This window comes from Schistocerca gregaria, chromosome 7 (assembly GCF_023897955.1).
Source record: "Schistocerca gregaria isolate iqSchGreg1 chromosome 7, iqSchGreg1.2, whole genome shotgun sequence".
Lineage (NCBI taxonomy): Eukaryota > Metazoa > Arthropoda > Insecta > Orthoptera > Acrididae > Schistocerca > Schistocerca gregaria.
The window spans coordinates 53,656,562-53,669,240 of record NC_064926.1 but is presented as its reverse complement, the minus strand read 5'-3'; positions in this window follow the sequence as shown (position 1 = coordinate 53,669,240).

Sequence of the window (12,679 nt, the reverse complement as noted above, 5' to 3'; positions counted from 1 at the left end):
CAGCTGACAGTAAATTATTTTGTCCCCTTTCCACAACCATAACCTGATCCGGTCTGTCCTGTGAAACCAGATTACAAATGTGGCACGGTCTTCTAGACAGCTCGGCGTTTTGAATATCTAAAGCACCGTTTTGGCGCAATTTGGAACGATATTCCTCAGGAGGACATCCAAGAACTCTATGAATCAGTCCCAAGCCGAATAACTCCTTGCAAAAAGGCCAGAGGTGGAGAAACGTATAACTGACTAGCTCAATCTGTGAACTACTTTCTCTTGAAAGAATCAACTATTCTTTTAAATTTTTGTCATAGATTATATACTGATCGACGCCACTTATGAATAGGAAAGAGCCTTGGTGATAATAGTCGATGAAAGGCAAAGCAATACTGTACATAAATGTATGTGCAGTGTGATAATTAGTTAAATGATCTCAAGCTGAGTACTACAAAATCTGCTAACGCCATTAAGATGGGCTATGTAATCGGACATTATAAAAGAAAATTTATAGTATCTCTATATCTGAAATGAGTTAATAATTGTAGCCTCTGTAAAATATTTACATTGTGATTTTGTTTTAAAACAACGGACAGTTCTCATAGACTTCCTTTTATACCACTAGCTTCCTGCTGTCGCTCTTTCCTGGATAGAAAGCGGAAAATGAACAATATGTAAAAGTTAGATTAATTACGTATCACTCACAGCTTATATTATTTTCTTTACTTACTATACTTTCCTACCCTACTATACTTTCCTACCCTAATCTTGTTGTTTGGATCTATATTGAAGTATTGTAACTGGCGAACCAAAACGATGTTGATGTTACTAATACTGTGTGCTACTGACTGTCCTCGACTGCTGCAGCCTTAACTCCGTGTTGCAAGATGTGTAATAAGGATCCGCATTATTTTCCAAAACGTTATTTCTGAAGTATAATACACTTAAAGGACCACTTAGCTGCTAAACACTTACCTCTCTTTCTGCCGTCATGCATTATCACCTTATTAGTTGGAGACCAACAATCACTGATTTTGCCAGTTTTTTAACCCACTTTAGTCATTAAGACACTTCCGTCTCCTCTTCGTGAAAAAAATTTAAAAGCAAATAACACTTAATCACTTACGAAAGAGACTACGAATTTTAGTATTGAAACGGAACTGTCTGACGTTCTGTAATGTCAATCTTGGGTATTACCTAAACATGCCAGTGTACCATAATTTTTTTCCTATCAGTTTAACGTGAAAGAACTGCTTTGTCAGACCACATTTTACCCAATGATTTATAAAGAAAGAGTGGAGGCTAAGACAGCCGCATCATATACACTTGGGAGCAGTTGTCACTGGTACATAAGAAAGGAGATGGCATTCGACTCTCTCTGGATCACAGACACGTTAGTACAGTTATTGAAACACAGACTAATAGACCATCGATATTAGAGAGGTTGCTGCAGTTATTTCATGATATCAATTTTTTTCCTGTGTTCACGTATGAACAAGTTACTGGCATACTCAACTGCAGTCTTCAAATCGAATGTTGATAGATGTTTTATATTTATCTGTTGCTATAGATTTTTCAAGCTACGCTTTCCGCTGAATGTCATTTAGATGCTTTTGTTAGAGGTTTTAATAGCTTCATTCCAGTAGATCTGAGAAAAGGTTAACAAACTACATTATTTGTTAATTGCTGACGGCAGTTGGAAAAAGCGTAGTGGGTGTCTTAATAGGTTGTTGAGTGTCTCCAAACAGTGTGGTGTCACTGTTAACATGTGCATGTTCAGCTACATCAAGACACTGTAGACTCGTGTGTGTGTCCACTGCATCTTTTCTTACGACAGGGCAGCATCGTGGAGTCGTCTGGGAAATCTGAAACGTGTGTCACGAGACCCACTCAATTTAGCCACATCGAGGAAGCTGTGCTGGCTTGCAGCATTTTTGCTTTGTCAGTCTCTTGCTTTCAGCATTTGTAGTGGATGCCACTGCAGTATACGTTTTTCGATGCCTCCTCTTTACCCATGGTATTCGCTACGAGGGCACCAATTTAATCTTATAATTGGGCCTCCGATTTGAGTTAAGATACATATGAAGTAACATAATAAATGCTTGATTAGTAATAATGGTATCAGCAAGTTGGTGCTATTTGCACGTAAATAACCTAGGAAAATGCAAGTGTTCGAGTTTGTTGTCTGCATTTAGGGGAAGGGCCACTGACATTTCACCTTGACTGTGACCTTGATGTTGACCTCGTGACATAATCCTACCTTCCCCTTCCCTCCTCTCACCAGGAACCCATATCCTGCAAATGGTCACACAATTTTAAAAATGAAAACACCAATGAGAAATTCAAGATGGCAGGATTAGCCTAATTGCATTAGAGGAAAATTCAAATCTTCTATCTCCAACCAGTCACGTTCTTTATCTGCAGACAGTTGTAGCGCTGCATTCAAATTTCAAAGTGGTGGAAAACGGTGTAATTGTGTTAATGGTATGGTCAAAGCAGCGAGCTCCTTTATTTGGAAACATACCAGTTGTATGCTTTATATGCTCTCTTACCTCTCCTCCTTTTCCAACCAATCAGAATCTAGCACCGAAATGGTCAGAAGTTAAGTTATTTCTAATACATACATCTAGTTACTTTCCTATTCCCTTCTTATCTGCAGCAGAGCACAGCACCGTATTAAAAGAAACAAACAAGAGACTTAGAAAACAGACTAATAATGTGAGCTTTGTACCCCCTACCAATCCTCTTTCTAACCAGTCAGAAATGAGTATTAAGATGATATGTCAAAATGGCGTCAGGTATGCAGTAAAATTACGTGACCTCTACGCAGAAGTCAAAGAATAGATTACTGAAGACCCAGTAAAGCCTGAAACTTAATGGTTAATGCTTAGTACATAATACCTACAGGCAACAACATCATAATATAAAGTTTTCCCCAACCAGTAAGTGAGACTCATCTAGCGTTAGAATACTATCTAAGATCCAGTGACACGTAATGCTTAACGGCTGAAACATAACGGATTACGCCTCTCGGCAAGAACATTATAATATTCAATTCCCCCTCCCCTGGAGTAACTGACATACGTCTAGTCTCAGAATACTGTGAATAGATTCACTACCACTAAACGCCTGAGGCTGAATGGCTAATGCAGGAAGCATAACGTCTAGCTTCTAGTATGCAAAAGTGAGTGCACATACATACCTCTGGTTTAAAGCTAAAGGAATGATGCGAAGCCCAAAGATATGCATTATTACATTACATCACGTGTTGTTCACGATAACATTCTTGGTGTGAAGCTCACTCATACTTCCCCTTCTTGCAAGAGGCGTTGCAGGCCGCTGCGTTATTCTCTGCTAACAAAGTGTGTTAATATACAGATTGCACTGTACAGAGTGAATGGGTGGGGTGTGTGTTTCCTGGGTCGAACGTTTTGTAGATGTATATGTAGTACTACAATCTGCAATCATCACGATGCTACACAGGTTGCACAGTTTCAATATTAAAAGTTATACTTTCTCTTCTTCAGATAATCTCTAAATATCCTGCTCTCAACATACGTTTCTTTAAGAACTTAGTACTTTTTTTGAGAAAACTATAGGACAACCGAATATGCTTATTTCTGGGAAGATACTGTCATCGGAAAACGCAATCTACTATCTAGAAATCCTACACCAGATGCACATACCACTAATGTGCTCCTGGGTATATGCTCTGTGACCCGCTTTCCCTTAGCGAGAGGTATTGCTTTTTTACCACTCACTGCATGTGAAATTCTCTCCGAAGCTGGGAGAATAAAGGTAAAACTGACCATCTCGGCTCTAGTAGGGTCTTGCTTTTTGTGTATAACGTCCTATCTAATGTTCACCGGGAATAACTATCAATATCACCGTTATGCAATGGGGACTGATTATAGCTTTTCAGTCTTTCTGCAACATTGTTGCCTAGATAAAAGTTTACATTGCATACACGGTAAAGTGGATCACTTCCCCAGCCGAGTGTTTAACGTCATTGCCTTCGGTGCAGAAGGACTTAGTACTTCCTCAGATTTGATTGACGCAGCTAGGCCTGGAATGAGTAGCCAAAAACAAAACGTTCTTTATAAAAAGGCTCCATTCCAGCTGCGCTTTGGTTTGTCGAAGACGACGTTCAGTCTGCTAAAGTTGATGGCAAAAACAATCTCATAAAATATGACAGTCATCATGTCACACAATAAATATGGTACACCATCTTGAATATTCCTGTCATTCTTCGTGTGGGAATTGGTGTGCATTTAAAAGTATATATTTATGTTATAAAAACGGGTTTTAACTGATTATTTTAAATGTAACACAGACAGAATCTCTGTTTTTAGGATCTGGAGGTTTGAACAGTCGTCACTTAACTCATAAGGAAATCCAAAAGTTCCTGTTTCCTTTGTCTTGTAAGAAACAACTCTCAACGTTCTTGGGTGTATCTTTTTCCTCAATCTTGGTGTTTATGGCAGCCCTGATTCAGCGCATGAGATAAGAATTCTCTGCTGCCTCAATAGAAAATTTGTGTATGGAAGCAGGAATACTCAGTGTGTAGCTTTCATGTGATGCTGAAACATTGGGGACATTCAGCAACATTATTTGGGATAAGTTGCGAGTTTCAAAAGGAGAAATGGAACTTCAACATGTAAAAGAATAAGTATATTTCTGGAGTATCCCTTCTACAACTGAAACGTTCTGTTTGCCATATCTATGAATACAGTTTGTTTGTCATATCGACGAATACCTATCTGTTACCATTTAACGTTACAGAAACTGCACCCCTCCCGACCGAAGGAAGGTTCTTTAAGAAATATTTGAGAGTTATAAAAAACAGAAATACGTCTCCTACCTTCCAAACTTTACAGAAGCTCTTCTGCGAACCTTGCAGAACCAGCACTCCTGAAAGAAAGTTTGGAAGGTAGGAGACGTGCTACTATCAGAAGTAAAGCTGTGAGTACCGGGCGTGAGTCGTGCTTCGGTAGCTCAGATGGTAGAGCACTTGCCCGCGAAAGGCAAAGGTCCCGAGTTCTAGTCTCGGTCGGGCAAACAGTTTTAATCTGCCAGGAAGTTTCATATCAGCGCACAGTCCGCTGCAGAGTGAAAATCTCATTCTGGAAACATCCCCCATTCCGTGGGTAAGACGTGTCTCCGCAGTATCCTTTCTTTCAGGAGTACTAGTTCTACAAAGTAGCCTTGTCAAAGACGGCGGAGTAGCGGATAGAGGTTCAGGGCACTCTCTTCTCCTAGGGGTGGGAAATTGCCCCTAAAGGCGGAAGAATCAGCAATGGTCAACGACATGAGGATGCAGAAGGCAATGGAAACCACTGCATTAAAGACACGTAACGTGTATCCACAGGACATGTGGCCTGTAGTTGAAGAAGTGTCATGATCATCTCTCCATTGGCAAAAGATTCCGGAATAGTCCCCCATTCGGATCTCCGTGAGGGGATTGCCAAGGGGGAGGTTACCATGAGAAAAACATTGAATAATCAACGAAAGGATAATGTTCTACGAGTCGGGGTGTGGAATGTCAGAAGCTTGAACGTGGTAGGGAAACTAGAAAATCTGAAAAGGGAAATGCAAAGGCTCAATCTAGATATAGTAGGACTCTGTGAAGTGAAGTGGAAGGAAGACAAGGATTTCTGGTCAGATGAGTATCGGGTAATATCAACAGCAGCAGAAAATGGTATAACAGGTGTAGGACTCGTTATGAATAGGAAGGTAGGGCAGAGGGTGTGTTACTGAGAACAGTTCAGTGACCGGATTGTTCTAATCAGAATCGACAGCAGACCAACACCGACAACGATAGTTCACGTATACATGCCGAGGTCGCAAGCTGAAGATGAACCGATAGAGAAAGTGTAAGAGGATATTGAAAGGGTAATGCAGTATGTAAAGGCGGACGAAAATCTAATAGTCATGGGCGACTGGAATGCAGTTGTAGGGGAAGGAGTAGAAGAAAAGGTTACAGGAGAATATAGGCTTGGGACAAGGGATGAAAGAGAAGAAAGACTAATTGAGTTCTGTAACAAGTTTCAGCTAGTAATAGCGAATACCCTGTTCAAGAATCACAAGAGGAGGAGGTATACTTGGAAAAGGCCGGGAGATACGGGAAGATTTCAGTTAGATTACATCATGGTCAGACAGAGATTCCGAAATCAGATACTGGATTGTAAGGCGTACCCAGGAGCAGATATAGACTCAGATTACAATATAGTAGTGATGAAGAGTTGGCTGAAGTTCAAGACATTAGTCAGGAAGAATCAATACGCAAAGAAGTGGGATACGGATGTTCTAAGGAATGACGAGATACGTTTTAATTCTCTAACGCTATAGATACACCAATAAGGAATAGCGCAATAGGCAGCACAGTTGAAGAGGAATGGACATCTCTAAAAAGGGCCATCACAGAAGTTGGGAAGGAAAGCATAGGTACAAAGAAGGTAGATGCGAAGAAACCATGGGTAACAGAAGAAATACTTCAGTTGATTGATGAAAGGAGTAAGTACAAATATGTTTCGGGAAAATCAGGAATACAGAAATACAAGTCGCTGAGGAATGAAATAAATTGGGAGTGCAAGGAAGCTAAGACGAAATGGCTGCAGGAAAAATGTGAAGACATCGAAAAAGATATGATTGTCGGAAGGACAGACTCAGCACACAGGAAAGTCAAAACACCCTTTGGTGACAATAAAGCAACGGTGGTAACATTAAGAGTGCAACGGGAATTCACCTGTTAAATGCATAGGAGAGAGCAGATAGGTTGAAAGAATACATGGAAAGCCTCTATGAGGGTGAAGATTTGTCTGATGTGATAGAAGAAGAAACAGGAGTCGATTTAGAAGAGATAGGGGATCCAGTATTGGAATTGGAATTTAAAAGAGCTTTGGAGGACTTACGGTCAAATAAGTCAGAAGGGATAGATAACATTCCATCAGAATTGCTAAAATCATTAGGGGACGTGGCAACAAAAGGACTATTCACGTTGGTGTGTAGAATATATGAGTCTGGAGACATACCATTTGACTTTCGGAAAAGCATCATCCACACAATCCCGAAGACGGCAAGAGCTGACAAATGCGAGAATTATCGCACAATCAGCTTAACAGCTCATGCATCGAAGCTGCTTACAAGAATAATATACAGAAGAATGGAAAAGAAAATTGAGAATGCGCTAGGTGACGATCAATTTGGCTTTAGGAAAAGTAAAGGCACGAGAGAGGCAAATCTGACGTTACGGCTAATAATAGAAGCAAAGCTAAAGAAAAATCAAGACACGTTCATAGGATTTGTCGACCTGGAAAAAGCGGTCGACAATAGAAAATGATGCAAGCTCTTCGAGATTCTGAAAAAAAGTAGGGGTAACCTATTGGGAGAGACGTGTCATATACAATATGTACAACAACCAAGAGGGAATAATACCAGTGGACGATCAAGAACGAAGTGCCCGTATTAAGAAGGGTGTAAGACAAGGCTGTAGGCTTTCGCCGCTACTCTTCAATCTGTACATCGAGGAAGCAATGATGGAAATAAAAGAAAGGTTCAGGAGTGGAATTAAAATACAAGGTGAAAGGATATCAGTGATACGATTCGCTGATGATATTGCTATCCTGAGTGAAAGTTAAGAAGAATAAAGTGATCTGCTGAACGGAATGAACAGTCTAATGAGTACACAGTATGGTTTGAGAGTAAATCGGAGAAAGACGAAGGTAATGAGAAGTGGTAGAAATGAGAACAGCGAGAAACTTAACATCAGGATTGATGGTCACGAAGTCAATGAAGTTAAGGAATTCTGCTACCTAGACAGTAAAATAACCAATGACGGACGGAGCAAGGAAGACATCAAAATCAGGCTCGCTATGGCAAAAAAGGCATTTCTGGCCAAGAGAAGTCTACTAATATCAAATACCGGCCTCAACTTGAGGAAGAAATTTCTGAGGATGTACGTCTGGAGTACAGCATTGTATGGTAGTGAAACATGGACTGTGGGAAAACCGGAACAGAAGAGAATCGAAGCATTTGAGATATGGTGCTATAGACGAATGTTGAAATTTAGGTGGACTGATAAGTTTCATGATTATAAATGTCTACTCCAACCATTATTCAGATTATGATTGCATGAAAATAGAAGATAAAAGGAAATACAAGGAATTCCGAGTTGTGTCCTACATGTTAAGAAATACCGTTGTGACGGATTTTGTTAATATTGCGGGTTCTAAGGATACAGACATCAGGTATTTCCATTTGATAGAAAACTTTAGACGTTAGCGCGAACTGCTATTACTCATCCACACCATTGCTTTACCGTATGTGAACGCTGCTTCTGTCATTTTAATTACAAGGATAGATTAGATGCATACTCAGATGTCTGTGCCCAGTTTAAACTAATCGTCTGCGTCATGCGTAGTGGCAAAAACAGGTTTGTAAAATTCAAAAATTTAGTAATAAGCTAAAAGGCCCTTCATGATTTATGCTGGTAGGTGGCGTGTATTGGGACCCGTCACGGGATGTATTCGTAGTACAGACTCTGGTGGGAATTCCGATCAGGCGTATTTGCATAGACCATTCAGTGTCACTTACCATATATACTGCAGCTATAACCAGGAACGTTCCTTGTTTAAATTCTACAGAGGAAGCAATTGCGCGGAATGGTCTATTCAGCTTCAAGCAATCGGTGAGGCTGGGACTGCCTGCTTATTACATTACATGGCGATAATTCAAGGAATTTTGCTCTGCAAACATCTGTCATGTTTACGATAAACCTTTTGCGGAAGACCATGTAAAGTCTTGGGATAATCTTTATTGCAGAGGTATGTATCAATGAGCAGCACATCATGTCTGCAGTGTGAGTTACGAGCGTCATTGTACTATGCCACAATGTAACCGATTACGATGAGCATCTCTTAATCACGTAACTGTTTGAACAAAAGGTTGTGACGAAGAAATGAGACTGAATCCAGGTCGTGTTTCTATTATACTTCACAACTTGTGAAAGTACAAATCTTTCACACGGAGTATCCCAGTAATTTAGATTTAATTAGTAGGAGAGATGCAACATGATTTTCCGATTAATTGATTCAATAAATTTGGTGACGTGTCCCCGCGAAAAGTCAGTATCTTCTTTGAAACTAGAAGCTAAGATTATGAGGGTATATTTTCCTGATGATCAGAAGTCTAATTCACTTAACCGAAAGGAAATTTCCATATAAAAAATGTAATCAACCAATCGATTCTTCTACGAGATCATCTTCCTTCAATCAAAATGTTGATGAGTATGCTAACAGGCGAAACCATAACTCAGGCTGGGTAACAAGAAATGTGCAGAGTATGGAACGCATTCAATTTTTAGCCTCTCTATGAATACTCCGATTTGTATTTTAAAAGCTGATCCTTGCTGATGTCCTCGAAATCTTTCGCGGCCCATGCTTTAACATGTATGAACTGGATGCAGCAGATGTTATCAATCTTGGTTTGGCATGGGACACTTAGCTGAAAATGACTAAACAGGACTTGCAGCTAACAAACGATATCAACCAACTTCAGAGTGATGAACGAGGCATCAGAGACGGATTTATTCGCTGATTTGTAGACAACAGATTCATATCCCTTTATGATGAAAAGATCGGTACGGGTTAATAATTGTATACAGTTTAAAATACGTGATAGGGCTTTTATTGTACTAATGTAAATAGCCGAACAAGTTTATAAATAATGAAAATTCCTGAAAAACTACTATTATATGTGACGCAAATATGTGATTGGCTCTTTACTTGAAAACTGTAAATACTTGAAATATGTAAAATATAAATAATGTAGATGCTTGAGTTTTTCACGTCTGCACTTTGTTTCCTACATATCCTTCTACGAGTGTACATCTGCCTACCACCTGGAACACGTCTTTATCAGGATGCCTGTGACGTGCAGAGCTACCTCTGCCCTTTTCGCATTGGAACACTCTCTCTGACTTGCAGCAAACATGCACTTACACTTCGTGATAGCAGAATTCGGAGTATAGCTTCACTTAACAGTTTAGTAGAGATGATGTATAATAACGATATACATATGCACAGTCACAAGGAACAAGACTTGTGGTCAGGTGACTACAGGATTATAAATACAAAATCAAATAGGGGTAATGCAGAAGTAGGTTTAACAATGAATAGGAAAATAGGAATGCGGGTAAATTGCTACAAACACCATAGTGGACGCATCATTGTGGCCAAGATAGATACGAAGCCCAAGCCTACCACAGTAGTAGATGTTTATATGCCAACTAGCTCTGCACATGACGAGGAAATTGAAGAAATTTATGATGAAATAAAAGAAATTATTCGGATAGTGAAGGGAGACGAAAATTTAATAGTCATGGGTGACTGGAATTCGTCAGTAGGAAAAGGGAGAGAAGGAAATGTAGTGGAAGAATATGGATTGGGGCTAAGAAACGAAAGAGGAAGCCGCCTGGTAGAATTTTGCGCAGAGCACAACTTAAACATAGCTAACACTTGGTTTAAGAATCATAATAGAATACTGTATACATGGAAGAAGCCTGGAGAGACTGACAGGGTTCAGATAGATTTTATAATGGTAAGACAGAGAACTACTAGATACCGAGGAGAGATTCCATTCTCTGATCATAGCTGCAGCATTATCATAGATGTACACTAGCAGAATGACTCCGACAATGTCCTTGACACTTATGCAATAGCCCAGCACCCGCCTGGTGGCGAGACAACTCTTGTAGCAGAATGTCTCCGACAATAACTACAAGGCTTATGCAATACCCGAGCACCTGCTTAATGGCGAGAGATCTCCTGAAGGCGACGTTAGTCTCTTGGAGAGAAGTTGGCTGGGAGCCTGTAGTATGTAATCGGGAAGCAATATCTGTGTTTTATAGTCATTGTGATCGTATGTTACAGTAAACGCGTCGCTGTGCATCGTTGACAAGTTATTGGATTCTGTCTCACAGTGTCAATTTGAGGGTGCGACGGTTACCGTAAACAGGAAGCGGTGCATCTATTACAATCTACAGTACGCTCGTGAGTTCAATGCGGTGACAATAGCATGGCCAGTATCATCGACTTACACTAGCGGGATGACTCCGACAAATTTCTCGCGGTTTATTCAATAGCCCAGCAGCCATCTAATGGTGAGACAACTGCTGAGTTCGCCATTAGCATCTCAGACAGTCATTGGCAGCGAGCCTTCAGCTTGCAATTGCGAAGCAATTTCTGTTACCTCGTTAATGCGTGAGTGCATAGGTCACAGTAAACAAGCAGCGCTTCATCGGCTACAATATACTGCACTCCCAGGAGAGGCTCCATGCGTTGACCGTAGCCGCGCCAGTATCATAGATGTACACTAGCAGAGTGACTCCGACAATGTCTGCGAGGCTTATAAAATAGCCAAGCGCCCACCTAATGGCGTGTCAACTCCTGAGGGCGGTTCTATTCTCTTGGAGTGAAGTGAGTGAAGTGAGTGTGTACTATGCATTTGCGAAGCAACTTCTGTGTCTCATCGTTAATGAGAGGGTGCGAGGGCTACAGTAAACGGCAGCGGAGCATGGGCTACAAGCTACTGGACTCCCAGGAATGGTTATATGCGGTGACAGTATCAAGGCCAGTATCATAGACGTACACTAGCAGAATGAATCCGACAATGTATGCAAGCCAACCCCTGAGGGTGGCATTAGTCTTTTGGAGAGAAGACGAGAAGGAGCCTGTCGTACGTAATTGCGAGGCAGTTTCTGTGTCCTATCGACAATCTGAGGGTGCGAGGGTTTCAGTAAACGGGCAGCGGTGCATCAGTTACAAGCCACTGCACTTCCAGGAGAGGTTGCATTCGGTGACTGTAGCCACGCCAGTATCATAGATATACACTAGCAGAATGATTCCGGCAATGTCATCGAGGCTTATGCAATAGCCCAGAATGCAGATCTCCTCAGCAACATTTTTGTTTCGTTTTTAATTGTCAGATTTTTTTATATTTGGTGATCACTGTTTCGAAATGCTGAAGATTCTTATTGTAATATTCGCTTCGTGTTGATACCAAGCTAACCAGTTACTTCCCGTTACTTTTTACAACTTCTTATAAAAGGTCGTCAGCAGATGTACAATGCATTGTGTCATAATAACAAATTATAAATTAATAGTAGTGCTGTTTCTCATCAAATCACAGCTAAATCGGTAAGTGTCCGATTTCAGTGTCATTTGATCTGTTAAGCTTCCATTCTCTCTAGTCGATGGTGTGTACCAATGCAGGACTCGTGGTGTACGCACAACTACGTGACTGCATGTAGTAGGCATGTGGTTACTCTATTGCCAAGAGCGTGATAAACCTTACTTGGTGATGTAGCTAAGTGAGAAAGTGAGAAGACAGCAGCCAACATAAAAAAGGTTGAATTCAACTTTCGATTACTTTTCTCCTTCAGAACTGGAATAGTTTCTACATCTACATCTACATCCATACTCCGCAAGCTACCTGACGGTGTGTCTGTAAATAATTTCACGCATCATTCAGTTATTCATTTGCACTTAGTATAATAACACATACACCTCTATACCTCTCAATAAAAATACGCTAATGTGATATCTTCATTACCAGATACAGCTGCAGTATTGAAATATTAGTCCTGGAAATAATTTTCATTTTATTCAAAATTGGCTCCGTGCTGCAAAAG